The sequence below is a fragment of the Nycticebus coucang genome, chromosome 13 (assembly GCF_027406575.1).
Source record: "Nycticebus coucang isolate mNycCou1 chromosome 13, mNycCou1.pri, whole genome shotgun sequence".
In the NCBI taxonomy this organism is placed as follows: Eukaryota; Metazoa; Chordata; class Mammalia; order Primates; family Lorisidae; genus Nycticebus; species Nycticebus coucang.
Genome location: NC_069792.1, coordinates 26,239,272 through 26,265,531, shown reverse-complemented (window position 1 = coordinate 26,265,531; position 26,260 = coordinate 26,239,272).

The following is a 26,260-nucleotide window of genomic DNA, read 5'->3' as shown; positions in this document are numbered from 1 at the left end:
TACTCCACTCCTTCCTTCGTCATCCCCCAGGATACAGAGATGCAAAGGCCAGGCCATGGTAGACAGGAGCTGTGAATTAGGCTCAACTAACCAGCACTGCCCTGGTTCTTCCTCATTATGTGGGACACAGCTCAACTCCAGGTCTACTGTGAAGCTTCTCCAAAAATTATCTGGCACACCCACCATCCTTCAAATCTGACCTTGAATCTTATATTTTACTCATTTCCCTTTCCTCATTCCATCAGATCTATAGCAGAAACTGTCCTTCACTCCTAGCTAACAGAAACCTTGACATTCCACCTCACCAGACTCAGCTCTTACTAAAAGGTGTCCATAAAGTTCATGTGCAATTACTGTTTCAAATTGTGCATGAACTTTAAGGACATCTTGTATTAATGGAAGATTAAAAACTTTAGAAAATCTGTCTCTCTCTACAAACCCTAACTTTGGGATGCTATTTTTTCAGTGCCAATTAGATATGCTAAAAATTGACACTCTTTTGCTTTTATGCTGTATTAGTTCAGAAATGCAATCCAGAAGATAAGGCCTGGACACAGAGTCTTCCAGAGTCTGCTTGGTATTTTATCAGTGGCCCAACTGGTACCTGAGTTGCAAAACAAAGTCTTCTGAATGCTCCCCTTTCCTTCCCAAGTGGGAGATGACTCCCTGTGCTGTAGTCCCTGAGTGATGCAGAGATTGGCTTGGCTGCTGCCACCAGAATCTCATCATGTCATGTACTACTCCCCATGTCCACTGGCTCTGAAACAGTACAGCTGCAGGAATTGCCCAAGGACTTCAGCCCTTGGGGCCCAACTGCCTTACAAATTTAGTTCAAGCTACAGGGCCACTTTTTGTCAGCTGATGGTGGGACTAGCCAGAGCTCAGGTTTTGGGGTGAAGGATTTCCCTCTGGCCCATGGATGTAAATGCTTCCTCCACGGGCACTGACAGAAATCTACCCTGTGCTGTGTTCCCTGAACCAGGGCAGTTCTGAGTGTCAATCCCAAGCCCCAGGGTTGCCTTACTCCCCTCACCAGGGCACAATGGGAATGCTGGCACAATGCTGGGGGAGGGGGTGGTTGGAGGATGGGGACGGATGGGGATGGGGACACAGGCAATGCAATATTGTCTTTTCTGCTCTCCTCAGGGCCTCTTTTATTGATATGATGTTAAAACCAGATGGTGTGATCCCTCACCTGATTTTTGGTTCTTCTTAAGGTGCATGCTTGTGTGAATAGGTGTTGAACTTGGCGTCCCTGCAGAGGGATGATGGCTGGAGGTTTCTATTTAGCCATCTTTCTATGCACTCTTCTTTTCTGTGTGTTTTAAGCACAACTCTATGCCACCCCCAGCACCAAGGGGGCTCAGCTTATTCAGCTTCCATACTATATATGCATGTATATTAAAGATATTTGTTTAATAAAATTTACCACTTTGCAAAAAAAAAAAAAAGAATTACAGCAATGTCTCTGGGTATAAAATCAATGTCCACAAGTCAGTAGCCTTTGTATCCACCTATGTCTGCCAAAATAAAAACAAAATTCCCTTCACATTAGCTTCAAAATAAATAGCATACCTAGGAATATGCCTACCAAAAAAGGTGAAGGACCGCTACAATTATGAAACCCAAAGAAAAGAAATAGGAGAAGATATTAACAAATGAGAAGAGCATATCATGTTCCTGGCTAGGAAGAATCAACACTGTTAAAAAGTCTATGCTTCCCAAACCAATTTATAGATTTAATGCAATCCCCATTCAAATATCCATATCATACTTTGAAGAAGTGGAAAAAAATAATTCTTCATTTCATAATAACCAGAAATAAGACTCATATAGCCAAGGCAATTTTTAGTAATAAAAAGACGGCCAGAGGCATTATTCTGCTAGACTTTAGGCAATATTACAAGTCCCCAGTGATCAAAACAGCATGGTATTGGCAGAAAAATAGAGACATAAACATTTGGAACTGAATAGGAAACCATGAGATGAAACCAGTCTCTACTTGCCATCTAATTTTTGATAAACCAAACAAAAGCATACATTGGTGAAAAGAAACCATATTCAATAAACGGTTCTAGGAAAATTGGATAACCACATTAAAAGACTGAAACTGGACCCACACCTTTCAGCACTCACAAAAATTGATTCAAGATGGATAAAAGATTTAAATTTAAGACATGAAACAATAAAAATCCTAGAAGAAATTGTGGGGAAAACTCTTGAGGATGTTGGCCTTGGGAAAGATTTTATGAAGACCTCTGCAGCAATTGCAACAACAAAAATAAACACATGGGAATTAATTAAACTGAAAAGCTTCCCCACTGCTAAGGACACAACAATCAAAGCAAATAGACAACCTTAAGAATGGGAAAATATATTAACATGTTCTGAATCTGACAAAGGTTTGATAACTAGGATCAATAGAGAATTCAAATTAATCAACAACAACAACAACAAAATCTCATCTATCACTGGGCAAGAGACATGAAAAGAATATTCTCTGAGGAAGACAGATGAATGGCTAATAAACATATGCAAAACTTCTCATCATCACTAATCATCAGAGAAATGGCAATCAAAACGACCTTGAGATATCACCTAACCTCAGTATGATTAGCCCGCATCATAAAATTCCAGTGTTGCAGATACTGGTGTGGATGTAGAAAGAGGACAACATTTTTACACATTGGTGGGACTGCAATTTCACACAGCCACTTTGAAAAGAAGTATGAAGAATCTTCAAACAGCTCAAATTAGATTTCTCATTTCACCCTGGAATCCCACTACTAGTCATTTATCTATTTTTTCATAAGGACATTTGCACTAGGTTGTTTATCACAGCTCAATTTACAATTGCCAAGGTGTGAAAATAACCTAAATAAATGTCCATCAATTCAGGAATGGATTAACAAGCCATGGTATATGTACACCATTGGAATACTATTCAGCCATAAAAAATGGTGACTTTCCATCTTTGTATTATCCTGGATGGAGGAAACACATTCTTCTTAGTAAAGTATCACAATACTAGGAAAACAAATATCAAATGTACTCAATACTAATATGAAGCCAGTAGATGATCTTCTTCACACCCACAGAGGAGAAAAACTTAGTTCAATTCAAGTTAGGGGAAGAGGGAAATAATAAAGGGGGAAGAGAGGAGGAGGAGGGTCTGGGCTGTTCCCACTTAATGTGCACGATGTAGGGGTTTATGGCACACCTTTTGGGTGTGGGACAACTACAACTACAAGAGGGACACTACCTAACAAACTGAAACATTATGATGTGAGTTGTTACTTTTATCTATAATATTTTATGATTCCTAAGAAAATAATATTCAGAAGACTATTTCTAAGTAATAAATAGAACTTTCACAAAATTAATGTAAATTGTGAATATGTAATAATAATTACTATTAGAATGTGTTAAAAATGGTTTACATCATGAAAATTTTTCCAAACATTATATCAATTTTTAGATTATCCCTGTGTCTGAAATATTTCTATCATCCGCTTTTATGGATAAGAAAACAGTTATGCAAACAAAATAAATTTCTTGTCTTATTTGTCACAGAAGGAGAAATCTCTGGCTGAAGCTCAAACTTCAGTACCTCACTCCAAAGCCAATGCTTTTCCACTATGTCAAAGAGTTTTCCTTTTTTTATTTTAGTGCACTTACTTATTCAGTTCTATCTACTAACATTGTGATAATAGTTTCTTACGATTCTTCAAAATATGCTTATTTTTTAATGGAAGCAGTTGCATTTCTCCCCCTAAAATGTGTTAATCAATTTCTCTGCAGCTCTTTTTTCTTTTTTTCAAACAGTAAGCTTTGCCTTAAAAAGATTCCTGAGGTTTACTTTTTTCCCTCAAAATGGAGGCTTCTTTCGTACTCCACAACTGACACAATCTCAGTCTGCTAATGCCTCTATTGTAGATGTGTCAAGAAGACTAAAGCTGTAAAGAGTTAAATTGCTATCTTTGGACTACTGTTATCCTATTAGAACTTACTGAATTATAAGTAGATTGCAAAATAATACATTTTTTCCCACTGTACGCACTCTTATATGGTAAAATATCCATGCGATACAGTGTGTTGTTTGATTATAATCCATTAAAATTATGAACAAGATGCCATTGAGGCACCTTTTAGAATTTGGTCAGCTACTAAGAGTTCAGTGATATGTCACCAGTGCACATCTTCTATAGATGACAACCTAGTATACTTAATTCCTCACACGAGTTCTCTTTGGGTACCAAAAGAGAGCTTTTAAACAGCCACTAATGAGTACTGATACATTCCCTGGGATCCTATTTGTGCATACATATAGAAAAAAGTAACCATTACATAAATTCTTCAGTTAGTCAAAGCTCTCCAGTACTATTTAATCCACAATTTCAATACATTAATTATATGGCACCCCCCAGGAAGTATGCAAGTGCTTTTATTTCCACAGGCAAACCAAAGTAATTAAGTTAATTCTGAGTAAATTAAATGAAATGAGGTTGCAGGGAAAGTCAACAATATGTATGCCAAGATCCAAATTAAGGGTTTTTTATACCCAATTTTAAAATCTAAATGTGGTTTCAAGGTCTATGCAGAATCCCATGAATATTAGTTAGAAGGCAGTCAGGAGGCATAATTTTTACAGGGACAATCAACCTTCAACCTAATTTTTGCAAGAAAACTTTTGTTTCATAGCATCAGTATATTGAAAAAATGAGGAAGGCACTACTTGTATTCTAAATAAAATATTGTGGAATTTATTTAAACACACTGTGCATCTCTGAGTAAAAGATTAATTGGAAAATGCTCTTAATTACAAAGCTATGTAATTGGCCTCCTTTAGAGTGAGAGAAAGACTGTTTTGTTATAAGTTTAACCAAAATTTTATTGAATTGGGTGGTGCCTGAGACTCAAGGAGTAGGGTGCTGGTCCCATATACCGGAGGTGGTGGGTTCAAACCCAGCCCCGCCCCCCAAAAAAACTGTAAAATTTTACTGAATTTTCCTTATATAGAATTATTTTCTTATTCCCTCATTGTAATTCTATCACAAAAGCAAATTTTGAAAGCCATCTGGACATTTTGATGGGGGACAGTATTTACATAAATGTCAATAACTTTATTTTGTTCATGGTGAGTCTAGTATGAAAGAATTTATAGAATTTATAATTTAAACATTTTCATATCACTATTTAGCATCTACAACTTGTCAGTGGGTAGGAAGCCATATTCTATAAAATCATTTTACAGGACAAGTGCTCTATATAATTTTAAAGAGGTTCATTCTTAGCCAAATTTGAGGACTGTAACTTATAGCCACACCAAGAAGCCTTGAGCAAGTAGATTCACTGTGGTTGAGTTACAGTTTGGTTTTAAACGTTTGGGGGAGACAGGAATGACAGGTAAAATCAATACATGGAAGATGTATATTGTTTTGGCCTGAAAAGGTGAGACATCTCAAAGCAGCTGGGCAGGGGTTGGCTTATAGGTTATAGGAGGGTTTAAAGATTCTTTAGTTGATAATTGGCTAGAAGATTTAGGCTTTGTCTAATACACCAGGGGTCAGCAAAGGAACACTTGAGTTGTGATAAGGATTTATTAATTGTAGATAAACTACTAGACAGATGGAAATATGTCTAGGCTGAAGTGATTTGTTTTATATATAGGCCCTAGAGATGTCTTGCATGGTCTTAGACTTGGTAGTAAGCCACAAATGACATCTCTAAGAAGGGAGGAGGATTGGGGGTGCCTGTCTGATCTCCTTTCTCAGGGCTAGCAACTCAGTCTTAGGGCATCCCTTTGTCCAAGAGGAGTCCAGTCAGTTAGCCACTGTGGGACGCCTTCAGATTTTTTTTTAGTTCACAGATTTCACCTAAATCATCACATTCTTCTAAGTTACTTTAAAAAGAAAATCAAATAGAATGATGAGAAACAACTAAAGATACAGACGTAAGCATAAGGAATAAACTTAAAGGAGGTGCAAACAATGAAGCCATGTTTGCATTTAGTTTGGAAAAAAGAGTTCTCACCAATGGCCATCATGTATGGAATATTCCCAATGAAGTCAATCTAAATGCAGTAGCCTAGAAGAAAACAATACAATTGAACCCTAGGTATGAAAATTTGATTGTAAGGAAGATTCAGAAGTGCATATTTTAGTTCTTTCAAACATAGGCACATGTGAATTTCCAAAGGGAGTATGCATTGATTATACACACTCACTAGGAATAAAGATTTTAAAAGACATTATCAATCATGAAATAAAATCTACCGTTTTAATATTTCCAGTCAGTTTTCTCTGTTCTAAGTAATATTTTCAGTACTCTACCGGTAAGTACTGAAGAGAGTTAATGGTTATCGTCAAGAAATGTGAGCTCAATTTTTACCCTTAGAGACTCAAATACTTTGTTCAAAAGACGTAGTGATTTTTTTATGGTACCAGACATCTCCGAGAGGCTCTGCTAAGGATTCTAAAACCACGCTGAGAACAAATGCCACAAATCTCAAAGTCAACACAAGTGAAAGATGCAGAAGTAGTAAAACAAACAAGCTCAATTTTTTCAAGCCCTCATCCAAATAAGAGCATGAGCAGTGACTTCTCAATCAGATATCAGTCTTGGCAAAGAAGTCATTGGTTCTTTGGACAACATAGGAATAGAAGGCAGGGAAAATTTCATACTCATTAAGCTGTCAGGATGTGTGTGGCTACAAGTAAGTTGCTTGAAAAGAAATAATAGATTGTGAGGATGAACATCCATCTAAGCACCACTCAAATTGTCTCTGGCCACAGCACATTATTTTGCTTCAGGGATGTGCTATAAAAACACATTCTATATTTCCAAAGAAAGGAATTGCTTTTTAATTATTTATGCCTGAATAAAAACATGAATCAGAGGAATAGCATTTACTTTTGATCAAATGACTAAAAATGGTGATTAAAAAATAACGGCCTGCCAAATATATATATATATGGATATTCTAGATTTAAAACAATGTGAAGATAATCTCTCTCTCCCTCTCTCTCTCACCTCTTCCTATCACACTGAGTTTTCCCCCCATGTGCTTTATATTTGATCAAAATGGTTAAACAATAGATGATATTAAAAAAAACTTCCAAATAAATAGATAACAACATAAAGATATTTCAAAGTTAAAATAAAAAGGGGAGAAAGATAATCTTCCATATCATATAGACTTCATCTCCCATGTGATTTAACTTTAATCAAAATGGCTAAAGAACAGGTAAGTTAAAAGTAAGCAACAACAAAAACAATTATCTCCCAAACATGCAGGTGAAATACTATAAAGATATTTCAAGATTAAAATAAAAGATTGTAAAGACAAACCCTCTCCTCTCTCTTGCCCTTCCCCCATTACACTGAACATTTTCTTCCATGTGCTTAGTGTGTTCATATCCATGACAGTTTGAATTAATTCTTTTCCCTGAGGGATGGATTACCTTATCTAGTCAGCAGTTGACAGTGAATCCATGAATTAATCTGAATATAGATACTAATTACAATGAAACCTGCTCAGGGTTCTCACTTAAACATTTCTTCACCCTTGTTAATCTTTAAAAGACCAAGACAATTGGAACAAAGACAACAGTTCCTTTTAGGGAACTTTCTATTCTTCCTATACCAACATACATTATTTCCAGGGAGAGTCAGTGAGGTGGCATTATACTATCTGGGTACCCAATGCACCATTTGAGTAATTATACCCACATGAGCTCACAGGTCAAAATAGGTAAAAGTTTTCAAAAGTATATAACAAAAAGTGTATAGAGAAATGTTTGATACTATAGGAGCAAAAGTCATTAAATTGAAAGAAGACAACAGAAGTCATCTGTCTCCCTGGGTGTCTCTTCACCTTTTATTTCTCCTCATTCCATAATTTCTCTGTGATGAAGAAACAGAAATATGCATATGACTGATAGGAGTCTATCAGGGGTCTATAGAAACTTTTAAAGGCAAATATGTATACATCTTCTAAAATATCAAGGACAAGTATTGAATCTTTAGAATGGGCTCAATGTCTTGAAAGATTCTAGATATTGTTACCAAATTTGTTATACAGTTAGAAAAATAAACATTTAAATAAATACACAAATAAACACGCACATATCCTTTGTGAATATTGTGGCTCTCACACATTTTTATTTCCAAGTCCTAGGTGTTATGTTCATAGCCACGGCCCAAAGAATATCAAACCATAAGCAGTAAACAATTATTTGCTTTTTCCCTATGGAATCCCAGAATATAAAAGTATATGGAAATTTTAGAAGAGTATTCTAATACAATTCTGTCTTCAAGCAGATAAGAAAATTGAAGACAGGGCGGCGCCTGTGGCTCAGTGAGTAGGGCGCCGGCCCCATATGCCGAGGGTGGCGGGTTCAGGCCCAGCCCCGGCCAAACTGCAACAAAAAAATAGCCGGGCGTTGTGGCGGGCGCCTGTAGTCCCAGCTGCTCGGGAGGCTGAGGCAAGAGAATCGCGTAAGCCCAAGAGTTGGAGGTTGCTGTGAGCCGTGTGACGCCACGACACTCTACCCGAGGGCGGTACAGTGAGACTCTGTCTCTACAAAAAAAAAAGAAAATTGAAGACAAAATGAATGAGTTTTCCTGCCCAAAGGTTCTAAAGCTAGGAGTTAAATTCTCTGTTTCCAAATCCATTCACCTTCCCACTATGACTCAGTATTTTCACTCAGTCTGATATGTACCCTGACAAGGCAGGTAATTGCACTCAGGTGGGAGTAGATTTATCCTCTCTCCCATGGAATATTTCTCTGGAGAGGAATCCAGGTGGGAGCCTGGCAACAGACGGGATGCATGCAGGCACAACCCTGAATTGTCTGCCATGAAAAACATGTTAGGGAGGAAACACCCAAAAACTCAGAGTCATTTTTGTACTTATCCATAAATTGTCTTCTATAGTAGAAGGATTTTAGTATGGGCTAATTGTTGCTCATATCACTAATTTGATCTGTGTGTAAAAGGGCTACATAAATAAATCTTTTTAAAACTAGCTACAGGAGGGGCGGCGCCTGTGGCACAAAGGGGTAGGGCGCTGGCCCCATATGCTGGAGGAAGTGGGTTCAAACCCAGCCCAGGCCAAAAACTGCAAAAAAAAAACTACCTACAGGAAAAAGGACTGCCAGAGTAAACTATATTCCAGAATTTTAGTTTGCCTAGTTTATGAATACTAAATTGAACTTGAAAGTTCTACCTTTTTTCATGAACAATAACACTCATTTATAGATTCACTTTAAAAGGCCAAGGTAAAAGCCAAGATAATATTGTGGAGTAGATCATTTTTGTCAGAAATTTTAGTCCTGTACATAAACTTGAAGAAATTAAAAAACTCTAAGAAAGAAGGACTAACATCCAAACTTCTAAACATTTCCAACCATTAAAGTTTCTTGCTCTCACCTCAGAGTTCCCACATAAAGACCCTCATAACTCATGTCAGCAGGGGCTGCTTCAGAGGGTTGTCATAGCTCTGCAGTGTCATTCTTCAATTTCCTCATGTGTTCATGGTGTAGTGAGGAATAAGAAGTCTTGCCGGTTACCACAAGAGGCAGGGAAAGCCAGTATCTAGCAGGTGTCCTCAAACTGTGGCCCACGGGCCACATGAAGCGATGTGAATTGTATTTGTTCCCGTAGTTTTTTTTTTTTTTTTCAAAATAAGATATGTGCAGTGTGTATAGGAATTTGTTCATAGTTTTTTTTTTTTTTTTTTAAACTATAGTCCGGTCCTCCAACGGTCTGAGGGACAGTGAATTGGCCCCCTGTTTAAAAAGTTTTGTCTGGGCGGCGCCTGTGGCTCAGTGAGCAGGGCGCCGGCCCCATATGCAGAGGGTGGCGGGTTCAAACCCAGCCCCAGCCGGGCGTTGTGGCGGGCGCCTGTAGTCCCAGCTGCTGGGGAGGCTGAGGCAGGAGAATCGCCTAAGCCCAGGAGTTGCAGGTTGCTATGAGCTGTGTGATGCCATGGCACTCTACTGAGGGTAATAAAGTGAAACTCTGTCTCTACAAAAAAAAAAAAGTTTTGTCAGACGAATTCTTCTGGCTACATACCTAACCACAGATATTATGTACTAAATGCAATAATTCCATGTCAAAATTTAAAGAGCTGATATTCTGAACCTAGAATATGCCAACATTTTAGAAATGCTAAACCTGAAATTAACAGTATAATTAACTTAGTGATTTGGAGATAAAAATTCCTTAAACTATGCATTTTAGAGTACATTGCCAGATATTTAATTATTTTCATCAAAAGTCTCCAAAAATACTTCAAATCACCATTTCTTTCCAAACCTTCTCCTTACTTTCCTATTTAGAAAGGAGAGTATTACATCACTTTCTTTTTATCTCGAGTAATATAGTTTTGGTAAAACATAAGCTATATTTCATTACATACTTGCTACCTATTTGGGGCCTTTATTGTGACTTTCAGCTTAAGAAGGAACTTTGAGCAATAATAGGAGCATCACTGTGAGAAGGATTACTTTCCAGATCTCCCTTTGCTATTTGGAGATCAGACGGTTGGCATCAGAAAAGATAAGGCAATGTCTAATTACAATTATAGCAATGCATGTCGGTATAGGCCAAGATATCCAGAGAGAATGTAGAGAAACATTAAGAAGAAAAGCCAAAGGGCGGTGCCTGTGGCTCAGTGGGTAGGGTGCCCACCCTATATACTGAGGGTGGTGCGTTCAAATCCCACCCCGGCCAAATTGCAACAAAAAAATAGCCGGGCATTGTGGTGGGTGCCCAGCTATTTGGGAGGCTGAGGCAAGAGACTCTCTTAAGCCCAGGAGTTGGAGGTTGCTGTGAGCTGTGACTACAGCACTCTACGAGGGCGACAAAGTAAGACTCTGTCTCAAAAAAAAAAAAGGAAAAAAAGAAGAAAAGCAAAAGTACAATAAAGAAATATGTGAAAGCGCTCTAAACAAATACTCTCGTAGAATGTAAGAATGTCTTAACAAGCTAGAATTGACCCTTGGTGCCTAAAGTCTCAGATGTCTGTGATGGACAGTTGGTCTAGAAATAACTCTGTTAAGCCAACATGATTATGAATCTAGAAGTACACTGAAGAGGATCAGTCCTCCTCATTTTCCTCTGGACAAATAAGAAACAGGCTTTTTTTGTGCTTCAACGACCTCTCTCATTTGAGAGCAGCAGATGAAATCCTCACACACTACATGGATTCGACCACTGGTCTATTTGTTTTTATTTTTCTGTGGATTTTGTGTCAACTGTTAACAAGTGTCAGTCATCTGGATACTATTGAGAATGACAAAAACTTAATGCATTTTGCAGACTTTCCATATATCAACTAAGCAAAACATCAATTAAAATTCGTACCTTAAAAATTACAAGATATCCATATTTCAGTTATTTTTTTATTATTGTTGCTCATGGTCTTGTTTGCATGTAAACAAAGCAAGAAAAAAAGCTGGCCAACCATTTTTTACTAATGCAAGATGTTTAAGCAGCTAGAATGGGATAAGTCATAGAGAGGATGAATTTGCTTAACTGAAACAACAAAAAAAAAATTAGAGTTTTTATATAGTTTTGAAACAGAAATGAAAAATTAAAGTAATGATTTCCACTGGACTATTCTAAGCTAAATTTCTGATAATATGGTGGGATTGAGAATTTGGAAGCACATGTTCCACTTTCATTCCTTTTCTCTCTTTTATTTTTCCCAGTGCAGAATCCAAAAATAAATAAAGAATAAACAAACAATATGAGTGACACTTGAGTAAAAAATGCTGCTATTATTTTCTGAGAATAAAATTGTAAAATTTCTGAGTCCTAAGATGATGAAAATTTAGAGACTTCTACTATCTCTTACAGTGAGTACAGCACAATTTTTTTTTTATTTTTTTGGTGTTGTTCATGTCATTACAGCAAATAAAATTTCTCATTTTCCTTAGTTTCCTTATTTTTACTAATTTACAATTGAACAGTGATTTCTCATTGGCATAACTCAGATGCTCTAACTCTATGAGTCAAACTTTGCCTATGACTGTTTCCATGAAGAACGTTTTGCTGCAAAGCAGACACACCCATCCATTAGGGCATTGTCCTTGTACAATACAATGGCACAGTTAGGTAGCTGGAGCAGTGTCCTTATGATATGAAAAGTCCACATATTTACTGCCAAGACCTTTACAAAACAAAATTGGTAAGCCTTGAAATAAAATGAGTGTTAGGGTATTTTTAGTTAATTTTTTAAATTATTATGGATACATAATAGTTGTATATATTTATGGTGTTTATGCGATGTTTTGATACAGGCATACATTGTGCATTGTGTAATAATCAAATAGGGGCAATTGAGGTATCCCTTACCTCAAGTATTTATCATTTCTTTGTGTTAGAAACATTCGAATTCCCCTCTTTTCGTTATTTTAAAGTATACAATAACTTCTTTTACCTTTTGAAAGTAGAATGATTTCATTTATTTTTATTTTTTCCTTTGCTCATTTATCTTAAACATCTTTTTCTTTGAGACTAAGCCTCTATCACCTCAGCCAGAGTGCAAGGGCATCATCACCGCTCACTGCAACCTCAAACTCCTGTGCTCAAGTGATCCTCCAATCTCAGCCTCCTGAGTAGTTGGGACTACAGACGCGCACAACTCCATCTGGCTCATTTTTTCCATTTTTTGTAGAGATCAGATCTTCTTCTTGCCCCCAGGCTAGTAGAAAACTCCTGAATTCAAGCAATCTTTCCATCTCAGCCTCTCAAAGTACTGGGATTATAGGTTTGAGCCACCATGCCTGACCTCCTTTGATTATTTATAAAAACTGAATATTAAAGCATATATTTTCCCTTTAATCTATTGAAGCTGATTGGGTCATACATGAGGGATTTCCCCCCAAAATTTGTAGACTCATTTTGTCATTGTTCTATTAATTTACTAAATTTATCATTTTAATTTATGTATTTTTCCCCTTAATATCACGAATTTGACTTTATATGCTTATGTGTTCATTATAATGTGGTAATTAAAATGCATTTAATATTTCCATTTATATTTATAAATTTTCTGTTTTCTCCTTTATAAAGACTTTTTATAATTTCCAAGTTTATCCATCCCCAAATTCTTTGAATTTTTGGGGTAATGTATTATTTACAGATTAATGGGGGGAAAAAATACATCCTAATATTTGAAGTCTTTGTGAAGATTATACAACGCAAGGCAATGTATTTAATGTACCTGTAATAATCCCTGATAAATAAAGATTAATTTATAATAAAGATTATATTAGTATTATAATGACCACTATTCCTTAATGATTAATACCATACCCTTAAATTGACTGGATTAAGTGTCTCTTTCTATATTTATTAACTTTGTTACTTTGGACAAATCAAAACCTCTGTGAATCTTAGTTGTTTTAATCTATAAAGCAAGCAAGACTAGTATGTACCATGGGAGATGTTGTGAAGGCCAAATCCAGTATGACTGTGTTTAACATTATAAAGTATTATAAATAGTACACTTCAAATTTTAAAAATACCCTCTACACTGCCGACTGCACACAATTTGTTATACCTAGTATTTTTGTTCCCAAATTTTTCTTATTTTTCTTCATTAGTTTTCCAGGCTTTTGATCAATTTGTTGGTGTTTTTAACAATGTTTAAACCACTTTTTATCTATTTTACTAGTTTTTTATTATTAATTTCTTAAATTCCATAAATAAATTTATAATTCTCCTTTTTCCCGATGTCTAAATTTTTTATTTTGTTCCTGAATTTACTTTAAAGTTAATTTAATTTTTGTATTTGTAAACTAATATTAAGATTTCCACAACTACTCAAGAAAAGACAAATTCCCACAAATTTAAAATGCTGTATTTTTTAAACTACATATCCTATGAATGCAAATTTTATTTTCTCTTTAACCCAATATTTATTTAACAGTGTTTAAAAATATATAGGCTAAAAAAAGTCATTGTTATTAATTTCAATTATTTTCTAAAATCAGCAATTAGATTGTGGATACACACACATACCAAAAAAAAAAAAAAAATCTTGGATATTTTGCTGTAGCCTGAGAACCAGTAGAGGTGGAGAGGAACCGCCCTGGTTGTAGACTGTTTTCTCCACCAGGATACCATCAGTGGGTTGGTTACACCATTGGCCCTCGAACTGAAACTTGTCTCTTCTTCCTCTGGAGGAGCGCCTGCATGAGTCCTCCCCATGAATGAAAGCGGGGAGAACAACTTCGCGGGCACAGGGTCTCTTTCTCAATCAAAATCTCCAAAGCCACCCTTGCTTACAGAGAGCAGGTAAGGGTCTTATAGTTCCTTAAGCGTTTCCAAACACTCCGGATCCCATTCTCAACCAAGATCAAAATCCAGGTCAAGGTCAGGGACGCACTCTCCCCGACTTTACACTGGATCCACACACCCCTCTCTCTCTTTCAATAGGTGACGATCTCGAAGGAGGTCATGCACACCTGAATACCTGCGATGAAGGGCAGGAGCCATTCCCTAACATCTAACCTGAGGAGGTGTACAGGCAACAGGCAAAGCCAGTTCCCAACACTTGTCTTGGAGTGATCGGCCTCAGTTTGAGCGCAACACAGAGGGAGACCTGCGTGAAGTATTTTCCCCTATATGGACCACCGACTGGTCCATTGTGGCTTATGATCTGCGGACTGGGTGATCTCGAGGATTTGCTTCTATGTGTTTTGAAAGAATAGATGATTCAAAGGAGGCTATGAAAAGGGAAAATGGAAGGGAGCCTGGATGGTAGAAGAATCGTGTGGATTACTCCATCACCTGGAGCGCACACACACCTGCACCAGGCATCTCACAGCGGCTGCAGAGGTGCAGGTGGTGGCAGATGCCAGATTCTTGCTGTGATAGAGGATACGATCGGCCTGACGACGTGGTTACCAGCGCGGAAGAAGGTCACCCTCCCTTTACTGTAATCCATGCAGACGTGGTCAAGATTTCGTTCTGTAGTCCAAGACTTTATTGATAATGGAATGGTTGCAGTTAAAGATATATATTTTTCTCTTTTTCTCTCTCTTTCTCGTGTGTGTGTTATTTCTGAAGTTTCCCATGCTTCCGATCCTTCCTACTCCTTACAAAGAACACTTAAAACACTTCCGTGGTTTATTCAGCATACACAGTTTGTGGACTGTGCTGTATCCCTCTCCTTTCCTCACACTCTTAAAGATGCAACTGTTGCCATTTTGAGTAAACATCGTGAGTAAAAAAGAAACCCCAAGGTTAAGCTTGTAAATGATTTTTCTTTGTTTTCACAGAACATAAACTCCTAGCTAATCAAATGAAAAAAGAAACAATCTTTTAAAAGCTTCTTTTGTGTTAGATGTTGTATTATAGATCTGCATTTCTAATGAATGAACTCCTTTTATAAACGTTTTTGGGGGTCACAGATAGTAACACATGAGGTAGTTCAGCCATCTCAGGTTGGTCTGGGGTCAAATAGTTGAGTTTAGAAAGTTTGAAACTAAAGAAGAACACTTGGGCATTATTTCAAAGAATGGCATTTTAAGACCTGAAGAATTAAGTCACTTTTCAGAGCTGAAAAGCTTGTGGACTCTTACAAATCATGTATTAGAAATACATCTGTCAACCTAAAAAAAAAAAAAAAAAAATGAAATGTGTGGAGTGACTCTATAATACTAATTGATTTATGGTTCTTAGGGAATATTAAGCATTCTCCCTTTATATGACAAAATTTTTGCCCATTTTTAAACTGGGCTATTGTTCTTTTGCTGTAGGTTTGTGTGAGGTCCTTATATGTTTGGGATATTAAACCCTTTCTTAGAAGTAAACTGATTAAATCCAGACAAAAACCCACACTACTTAAATGTTCTATTAGTGTGTATATATATATGTGTGTGTGTGTGTATATATATGTAATTATATATCCCAAATTTTATATATCACATATAATTTGGAGGGCATATCTTACATAATACAATAAAATAGTCATTGGGGGCTTTTTCTAGAAGATATAGCATTTTCAGGATACTTATTTAGCCTTGATATTCTCTTGTACAATGCAAATCAAAAATGCCTTCTTCTTAAGCTTATTTTTTGTACCTATTTTACCAGAAAGAAAAATACATTGAACAGAAACTGCCAATAGAATGCAAATTTTTTTTTTTTTTTGGTGGTTTTTGGCTGAGGCTGGATTTGAACCCACCACCTCCAGCATATGGGACCGGCGCCCTATCCCTTTGAGCCACAGGCACCGCCCTAGAATACAAATTTTTAACTATGCATTTTTTAAGTTCAATTTTAAATAAATTTCAATTCTCTGATACTTGAGTCATGTGTATTATATATCAATTATGAATTATATTTTTATCACACACTAAAGTCTTATTCCATTGAAATCTTTTCCACTTGAATTCTTTCACCTTTTATTTTCAAATTAACTTTTCTCTTTCTTTTAATTATTTGGTAATTCTTGGGACTTTCCTTGAAATCTCCCTCCCGACCTTAACTTTGGCTTGTCATTTTGATTTCAGCATGTCTTTGTATTCTATATGATATGATTTTTGCTCTTTTTTCTCATACAACTTAATATTCTTTGGTTTGCACAACTCTGAACTATTCCCGGCAATCTAGAAGGCCATGTGTATGTGCAGGGCTGTGCACAGATGGGATCCTGAGGAGGACGCTACTCCTCATGTGGGGCTCGCCTCAAGGCTCTGTGCAAGCAGGTTTGTAAACTGCCCTCTAAAATGTTGAAGGTAAGTCCCAGCCTACATGACCACAGAGCACCTCAGTAAAGGCTTGCAAGAAATGGGAAAGTAAAGCCCATACAGATGAGAAGAAAAGCAGGAAATGTATTCGTTCTTAAGAAAGTCCAAACATCATACTTACTAAAGAAGCAAGTCATCTATTACAAACATGTTCGGAGAATGACACGAAACTATGTCCAAAGAATTAAAAGAAAGTATGATAACGACATTTTGACAAATAGAGACTGCCAAGAACAACAGAAATTGTGAAGAAGAACAAAACAGGAATTCTGAATTTTTAAAGTACACAATTTAAAACATAAAAATCGAGAAGAGGGGCTAAACAGTAGATCTAGGCAGGTCTAAGAAAAAAATAGCAAAATTGAATATAATTCAATTAGATTATTTAGTGCAAATGTCCCTCAGCTGCTAGATAAACAAAATATGGTATATTATACAATAGAAAATTATTTAATGATATATAGAGAATATAGTACCTGTTATTACATGCATGGACCTTGAAAGTATTATGCTAAGTGAAAGACGTTTTATACAAAAGGCTATATGTTGTATAATTTCATTTATATGAAATGTTCAGAATTTCCAAATTCACAGAGACAGGAAAGAATGGTTGCCAAGGTCTAGGAGATCTAGAGGATGGGAAGTAACTAGTAACGGTTATGAGACTTGGTTTTGAAATAATGAATATGTTCTACAATGCATAGTGGTGACAATTGCACAATTTTGTGAACATAATAAAGACCACTTAATTGTATACTTTTAAAGATGATTTTTTTAATTAAGTTATTTTTATTGTTAAATCATAGCTGTGTACATTAGTGCAATCAAGGGGTACAATGTGCTGGTTTCATATACAATCTGAAATAGTCTCATCAAACTGATCAACGTAGCCTTCATGGCATTTTCTTAGTTACTGTATGTAGGCATTTGTATTCTGCATTTAGTAAGTTTTGCCTGTACCCATTCTAAGATGCACCGTAGGTGTGGTAGGTTAATTATATTTTAATAAAGCTGTCATTAAAAACAGGCCTTATATATCATCTTAGGCTAACTTTCCTTCTTCAATGTTTTTAAATTTTTGTATAAGCTGTAAAATTATCTGAACTCTCTTAATTAAATAACTTTTATTTGTTTCTTTTCTTAAAGGTTTTTAGCTGTAAAATTCCAAAGTTATAAAATTATATGAAAAAAACATTATATAGATAGTTATTACTACGTATATCTTTCCTATCCTTAATTTAAAAATAAAACACTTTTAAAAACCTTTTTTGGGCTTGTTGATGTTAGCCTTGGCTGTGATTTTTAGATATCACACCAAAAGCTCAGATAACAAAAGTAAAAATAAACAAGTGGGACAACGTCAAATTAATAAGCTTCCACATAGTAAAGAAAAAAAATCAACAAAATGAAAAGACAGTCAACAGATTGAGAGAAAATATCTACAAACCATTTATCTGATGAGGGGTTATATCCAAAATATATAAGGACCTCACACAACTCTATAGCAAAAGAATAAATAACCCAGTTAAAACGTGAGTGAAAGTTTTGTATAGACACTTTTTCTAAAGTACACACACAAACGGCCAACGGGTGTAGGGAAAGGTGCTCAACATCACTAATCATCAGAGGAAAGCAAATCAAAACTGCAATAAGGTAACCCCCACACCTGGTAGACTGGCTGTTAACAAAAAGGCCAGGGACGCATGTTGGCTAGGGTGTAGGAAAAAGAGAACCCTTGTGCACTGCTGGTGGGAATGCAAATTCCCACTCAATATGGAAAACAAAGTTTCTCAAAAAATTAAAAATAGACCTACCATCTGACCCATACATGTCTCTGAAATGAAATCAGGAGCTCGTAGGGCCTACCTTCACTCCCAAATTCATTGCAGCATTTTCTGTGATACGATAGCCAAGAATCGAAAACAGTGAAATGTCTACTCATGGATAAAGCATAGAGAAAACAGTAGAGAACATTATTCAGCCTTAAAATATAAAAAAGATACTGTCATTTGAGATAAGCTGCTTGACCTGGGAGAACATTGTGCTAAGTGAAATAACTTAGACATAGAAACAAAAACTAGGGGAGTTCCCTCATATACAGAATCTTTAAAAAGCCAAATACGTAGAAACAGAGTAGAATTCAGGTCACCCGGGGCAGAGAGGAGAGAAGTAGGGAAAAATAGGTCAAAGGGTAAAAACTTGTAGCTGTGCTGGATAAGTCAGTCTAGCCATCTTGTGTATGGCATTAGGACCATAGTTAATAAAATTGTATTGTACACTGAAATTTAGGACAGGATATTTTAAGTTCTTTTGTACACAAAGGCAACCATGTGGCGAAGAATATGTTAATTTGTTTAATTATAGTAATAATTTCACTAAGCACGATGGGATCTCCGGCTCGTCTAGGAACAAGGGTGCCCTGCTTTGGTGCTGTCTCAAGCAATTGCTCCACCTGGGAAGGGTAAGGACTCACCCTGCATTCTGGCACTGCCCCACCTTAATCCTGTCTGAGGCAACCACTATACCTCAGAAAGGAGGGAGTTCTTTCTCAGTCCCTCCTTTCTCACCCGCTCTAGGAGGGCTTTCAGAGAGGGACCGCCTATCAGCAGATGGAATTGAGGACACTTGTTAATCATTTAGTAACATCCAACATCCTACACCTCCTGAGAGGCAGCCTGTGGACCAGCCCAACAAAAGGAAACAACTGAGAGAGTCAGTGAGTAAGGAAATGAGTCATTCTGTCTCCCCCTGAATCCAGGGACAGACTCCTCCCATTTTATAATAAACACCTACAGACGTGAGATGGTTCCTATGGTCACTCCATTTTATTGGCGCTGCTGGTGATTTTTTCCCTCCTAAGGAAACAGAAAACCTGGATAAGAGAAGCAGGAGGCTGAACTTGATATTTTGGTGTGTCCAGTCATTGATATATAGTCTCTGCTCTAAACGAGCATAATCTGCCAGGACAGGTAAATATAAATATAAACTCCATAAATAATATGAACCTGGGAGAAATATTGACACTATTGTGAATTTGCCCTTTCCGCACAATTCGGACCGCCTTCTTGCTTTGGTGTGTTCCAGTTTTTATTACAGTAAGTGGTAGAATTGTTAAGAGTTCTGACCAATTGAATCCAGTAGGGAATCTGCTAGGGATTTCTAGGACAACCTTGGCTTTTCCAATATAAAGAAACAGTGCAGCGTGTAGCTTCCCACTTCCTCTTCTTCTGTTTGGAATATGAGTATGAAACTTGGGGGAAGAATAAGCCTCACAAGGCTTAGTAGTGACAGTAGTGAGAAGTGTCAGAATGCTGGCTAACATCTGCAGTTGGTATAGGGAGAAAGGAGAAGGGCCCTGCTCCAGACTCGCGATTGGAGACAAATAAACACCTACCCTGCATGTGTTTCCTTATTTGGTTGTATTTGGGGGTAAATGCATTCTTTACTGATATAAACTTTAATTGTGATAATCAGTACAGATCTGTAGCTTCTCAAAAGAACAGAATGGGGTGATTTGTTACAGACATGCGCAGTCTAGAAGTAATCACTAATACAGAAAATGAAAAATGAGTAGGAGGTAACTTAACAAAGAGGTAGCATGTGCGAAGAATAGGACGAAGCATAGGACTTAACGGGACCTAATGAGGCGACTGTGTGAGGAATAGAAGAGAAAAGAGTGGTTTAATCTGAGGATGAAGATTAGAGCCTTAGAAACCCTGTTAATGCCATCTTTATTACGACAATTATAAGAGATTAAAGAATTTTATATAAGGATAGGGGTGTGAAATGACCAGGCTTTGTTTTAAGTTTATTCCCTTTTTCGTTTTATAAAATGAATTTGAGGGGTATAAAGAAACACATGTACACTGATTGCAACCTCCTGTGGTGGTTTCATATGACATGAGGGTAGTTAACACAGGGAGTAGGTGACACACGCCAAGGAAACTAGTATTTGGGGACTAAAGAGAATCTGTCAGTCTTACACATGCAGGTATCTCTAGGGAAGGTTCAAAGTGACTTGAAGAGTCCATGCTTTTCTAGCAAAAACACGACCGAGTCAATCTTGGATAATGGCAAAGGATCAGGACAAGTGGGTGAAGATGAAGGGGTTTGGTTTTATACTTGCTGAGTTTTAGATATCTTTGATACTTCTAAACGAAGTTGTATACACAGCTTTAGAAATCAGAAAATAGAACATATGAACTTGAAATTTTTCTGATTATGTCTGCTGATGGAAGCTAAGAGTAAAGGAGGCTAAGGTAATAGAGGATTTTAAGAATTGCAGAATTATTGCTTAATGTATCAAATGTGATTAGTTAGATGACAACTATTAGGTACTAGGTCAACACTATAAATGTAGTACTGTGTTTGAAATTAAATTCAGATAATGGGTATATAGATGTTCATTGAATTATTCTTCCAACTTTCATGTAGATTGGAACTTTGTTCAAAATAAAAATGTTGGAAAACTTAAAGTTAAATTAAGCTCAATTACCACTTAAATATTTTAGAAATATAGTTGAAGGATTAGCTGAATGAATCAATCCTACAACTTGTAAAATTTCACCAACTAAACACCAAGCGCCCACCAGTAGTTTAAAAGGCAATTTATTTAGCTTGTAGCAAAAGAGGAAATACCGGGAAAATAGGGACACATCTCAGCAAAGGGGTTTGGACCCAGGCTCATGGACTAGCTGTAAAGCTTTTTGATCCAAAGAACTAATGGAAGTCAGGGCCACTCTGGATTGGATGCTGCCAAAAATCAAAGCCAACGCAGTAAATGCTTGTTTTAATTTTTTACATAGGACATAGGGAAACAAAAGCAAGGCTAGAACTTTTATTGGTAAAGGGTAATTACTCACTCAAATTTATAGAAAAGGGGGATGCTAGATCACTTTTTTGTAGTAATAGTTTTGCATTTTTTTTTTAAATTTTATAAACAGGGAAGCTGAGGTTTCAATATGTTAAATGACACGTCCAAAGTCACACACCAACAGAGTGATTGAATTGGCATTTAAACTCACTTCTATGTGACTCCAGAACATAAAATCTTCACCACCAACACACACTGCCTCCTTGAACTTCTCTTTTACTTTTTAAGTAGCTTTGTTTTCTTATTGATGGTGATATAGATTCTCTCACTCTGCATGATGGCTTTCAGATATTATTCATGTTTAATCTTGGCATTTTGAGATGTTTTAGTAATCTTAACATATATTTTGTAAGAAATTCTTTTAGTAGGCTAATTTCCAGATTTAAAACAACTTTAATTTTTATCATCCTTTTTCTGCCAAAGGAGACAAACAATTTATATTTATTTTAAATTTTTTTCTACATTTAAAAATTTATGTGCTCATCTATTTTCCAAAAGCACTTAAGGCAACACAGAACAGCACGTGTAATCGAAACTAGAGTGAAAAGTGAAAGAAATCTGTTGAGTCCTGTTAAAAGTCCAGAAATGAAGTGAGGATGTTTGGGACAATTTCTTCAACGTTCTCCTGCCCTGTCTGGGTCCCGTCTTCTCCATCCTCAAGCTAACAGCTCTCCCAACTGGAAGGATAACTGCTAGCACCAACAGGCTAAATGTTTCTACTCTACATTTTTTGTTAAATCTATGAGAAAACAGTTCATTTATTCTCTTTTTAAGCAGGGAATAAAGAGTCTGAGTTTCACTGTGATTGAACAAATGTAGTTCATGTACTTATTCTTTAATTAGATTGCATTAGGGTGGACCAATCCAAGCTTGCCTCCGCAGCCATGGTTCAAGGTCATCTCAGACCTATTAGAGGAGGAACCATTTAGATGCTTACTTAGATCAACAGTAAGTTTCCAGCCAAAAATTATTCCATAGAATATTTCACATAGAGAAGCTAGAGTCTCAAACGAACATTCAAAATAATGTAAAATAAGACAAATATAAATTTAGTTTTATCTTTTTAGTTCCTTTCTTTGAAAGTAAATATATTACACAAAATTAATTTTCTATCTTTCCTCCCTCAAAATTTCTTTAACAATTTCAGTTTTCTCTTTGAGGTATTAACACTTGATTTAGACTGGCTCTGCACTGGTTTTGACTTGCTTCATACATGTAAGCCTTCCCGTCTACCTGCTCAAAATATATTTGGCTCCATAAGAACAAAGGACATACCTGTCAAATATTCTCCACAGCCCAACACAATATTGGCCACATCTCTGAAGCTTAATAAATACTTGTTGCTTTGAGCTATGGCACCCGACAAAAGGAAACATACAGGTTTACAGAAAGGCCCTGTTCTCCTACACAGAATAAGTTATAGCCAAATATACAACATAATAGAGAAAGACAGTTAGGTAGTTTCTAAAGTTCACTTCAGGTATTGAAAAGCATCTCAGGAAAAACTGACTTTCTTTTCCAGAAATTCTTCAGTTGACTATAGATTACAAATAACAGTATATGAAAAAAAGAATAGTCAAATATTTCCTCAGTAGGTTTCATGATATGTATATTTGATTTTTAGATAGTATTTCAAATTTTATTTTTGAAAAATTTCCGAACATCCTACTTTGCCTTTAGAAATAAACTTCTATGTTTTCTAAAAATCATTTCAAGAATTCTTAAACAATTGATAGATGTGAGAACATACGTTGATTTCTACTTAGTGAAATCGTAAATCATTTGAGCATATGACAAAGCTTGAACATTGCATATAACGCTTCACAATTACTATGTGCTAGAGATGCTACCATATGATCCTTTTATTTTATTCCCATTTTTAGAAATGTATCTGAGGTCATGAATTTGGTTAGTAGAAGAGTACGAGTTTGAACTCATACCTTGCCCCACTCCGTGATTCCTGTACGTCCCTTTGTTTCTTCCCCTGTTTTGGAATCCATTATGTAATTTACTAATTCAGCAGATGAGGAGCCCAGGTCATGTCAGACAAGATCTTAGGTCTCTTTTCATTGAACACTTACTGTTTTATTAGTCTAATCCTTTTTTACAACTATTTTGAGTTGCTAAGTATTTTAGAATGCTTATAGAAAAATTGTAGTCTATGGTTTATTAAGACATAATAATGTAATGATTACATCAACTCTGAATTTTTTTTTTTCTGTAAATTCAAAGTACAGGTTATTTTGTAAAATAAATGCTGGAAAAAGAGCTAATGGAAGCCATCAAAGATAGGGCATTTTTTATTACATTCTATCATTTTGTTGCAGGACAAAAGAATTACCATTTTAAAGACTATAATAAAATGTGTGTGCTTTGCTTAAATATTTCATGCTATTAAATGTAGACTCCAGTCTTTTCTCCTGAAGAAACATTTGTGTACTATAGTATTTTCAATAGAATTACTGATACAGGGTTTTTTTTTTTTCCACACCAAACATGTGACTCTTTTCAAGTTAATGGATAAATTTGCTCATCTCTTTCTTTATTATAAGGCAAAGATAAATAAGTCTTTTTCACTCAATCTGCTGAGATAACTTGTGCCCATGCCGAAAGGTGATCTGTTCTAATCAACTTCACGAAGTCTGATGGAATTACATGGAACATATCTCATACCTGACACAACTACAGAATGATACAGTTCAGGACAAACATTGGTGACCTGAATAATACATGACAGACAGATGACCGGGTGAGAAAAGTAATTTTTCACCTACACCACTTGAGTTTCTTTATTAAAGGCTGAGACATGTTTGATGGAAAGAAGGCTGCTTTGCCAGCTAAAAGCTGGTGTGTTTTATTAATAGCTCAGTCAGTATTCCCCTGCCGTTTTACTATTTGAAACATGTTATTTTGGCAGTAAAATACAATAGACATCTACTCTGCATGAAAACTCAACATTTCAAAGACATTTCATAAGAATGTGAAGTTGCTGGTAATCAGATATTATTATTTAATACTCTTATATGACTGGAAATATTAAGCTCCCTGAATAGAAACATCAAATTTTAAATTGCAGGATAGATTATTTGTGAGTTGACGGCTTATAGTTACTTATGTTTCCATGGTGCAGCTGGTGCAACACTGTGCAAAGAAAATGCATAAGTAAACGTGAAGTTAATGGTTGATAATAACAGCCATATATCATGTTTTCTAATGATTATTTTAGAGAAAGTAAAATTTAATTACTTTGGAGAGCATACATCGACAAACACTCAGGCATTAATACTAATTTGAAAGAAAGATATGATTTTGTGAAATAGTTGAATCTAATAATATTGCTTTAAAATGTACTTTTATCAGTTTAAATTAGAAGGTAATCAAGCTATTTAACTCCCCAAATGGATTTTGATAGGCATATTCTAATGAAGAAATATGTCAACTATAGATAGACTCTTTATTTCACAAGCATATAATAAACACAGTAAGTCTTTTAAATAACTTGTGTTCTCAAGTTGACTAATACTATCCCCTGTAATCATTAAGGGGATTCTTTTAAGAACTCTTCTTTTAAGCTTTGAGATATAGCAGTGACTAAAGGAATAAAATTTGCTTTACTGGGGTACACATTTGGTGGTAAATACAGACAATAAACAAACAAATACATTGTATAATACACCAGTTAGGGACAAGTACTTTTAAGAAAAAGTATGGGAGAAGGCTATGGATTGAGGTTGTTGAAATAGTAAATAGGAAAATCAGGAAAGGCCAAAGTGATAAAATCATATTTATTGAATAGACTCAGATGAGGGGAGTCCTGTGCTATCTATAGGAAGAGCATTCTAAGTATAGATAACACCAAGCAAATAGGCTCTGTGGCATATGTAGTTGGGGAAAAGTTGATAGAAGATGAGGTCAAAAGGGACGAATAGAAAACTAGTCAGAGAGGTTCTTAAATCTAGACCATGTTAAGGACTTTGGTTTAATTCTGTTTTATGTAGGAAGCCAATAGAAGATCTTGAGCAATAAAAGGCATCGTCAGACTTTGCTGTAAAACAATCATTCATGTTTCTACATCCAGGATCCACAGCAGAGGGTGAGAGATAAAAGAAGTTGACCATATAAGGAAATTACATCACTAAAACAGATGAGTGATGGCAGTGACTGGAACTAGTGGTAGAACTAGAGGTATTATAAATTGGTCAAATTCTAGATGTGTTTGAAAGGTGAACCAGAAGGGTTCGTCAATAGTTTAAATACAGTGAATATGAGACAGAGGAATCGAAGATGAGTTCTAGGTATGGGTTATAAACAGCTGGATGGATGGAGTTGTAGGTACCACATGCTGTGTTAAAGAAGGGAAGAGTGGGTTGGTCAAGGTGGAAAGTCAAGAGTTGCATTGTTGCACATAGTCTAGGGCTACTATAACAAAGCAGCACGACTTAGGTGGCTCAAAACAACAAGATGTATTCTCTCATGGCTCTACAGGCTAGAAGTCTGACCTTGGGTTGTTGGCTGGGCAGGGTTCTTCCTGCAGCCTCTGTGGAATCCTTTCTTGCCTCTTCCAGCTGATGGTAGCCCTAGGTATTTCTTGGTTTTTGGCAACTTGACCCTAATCCTG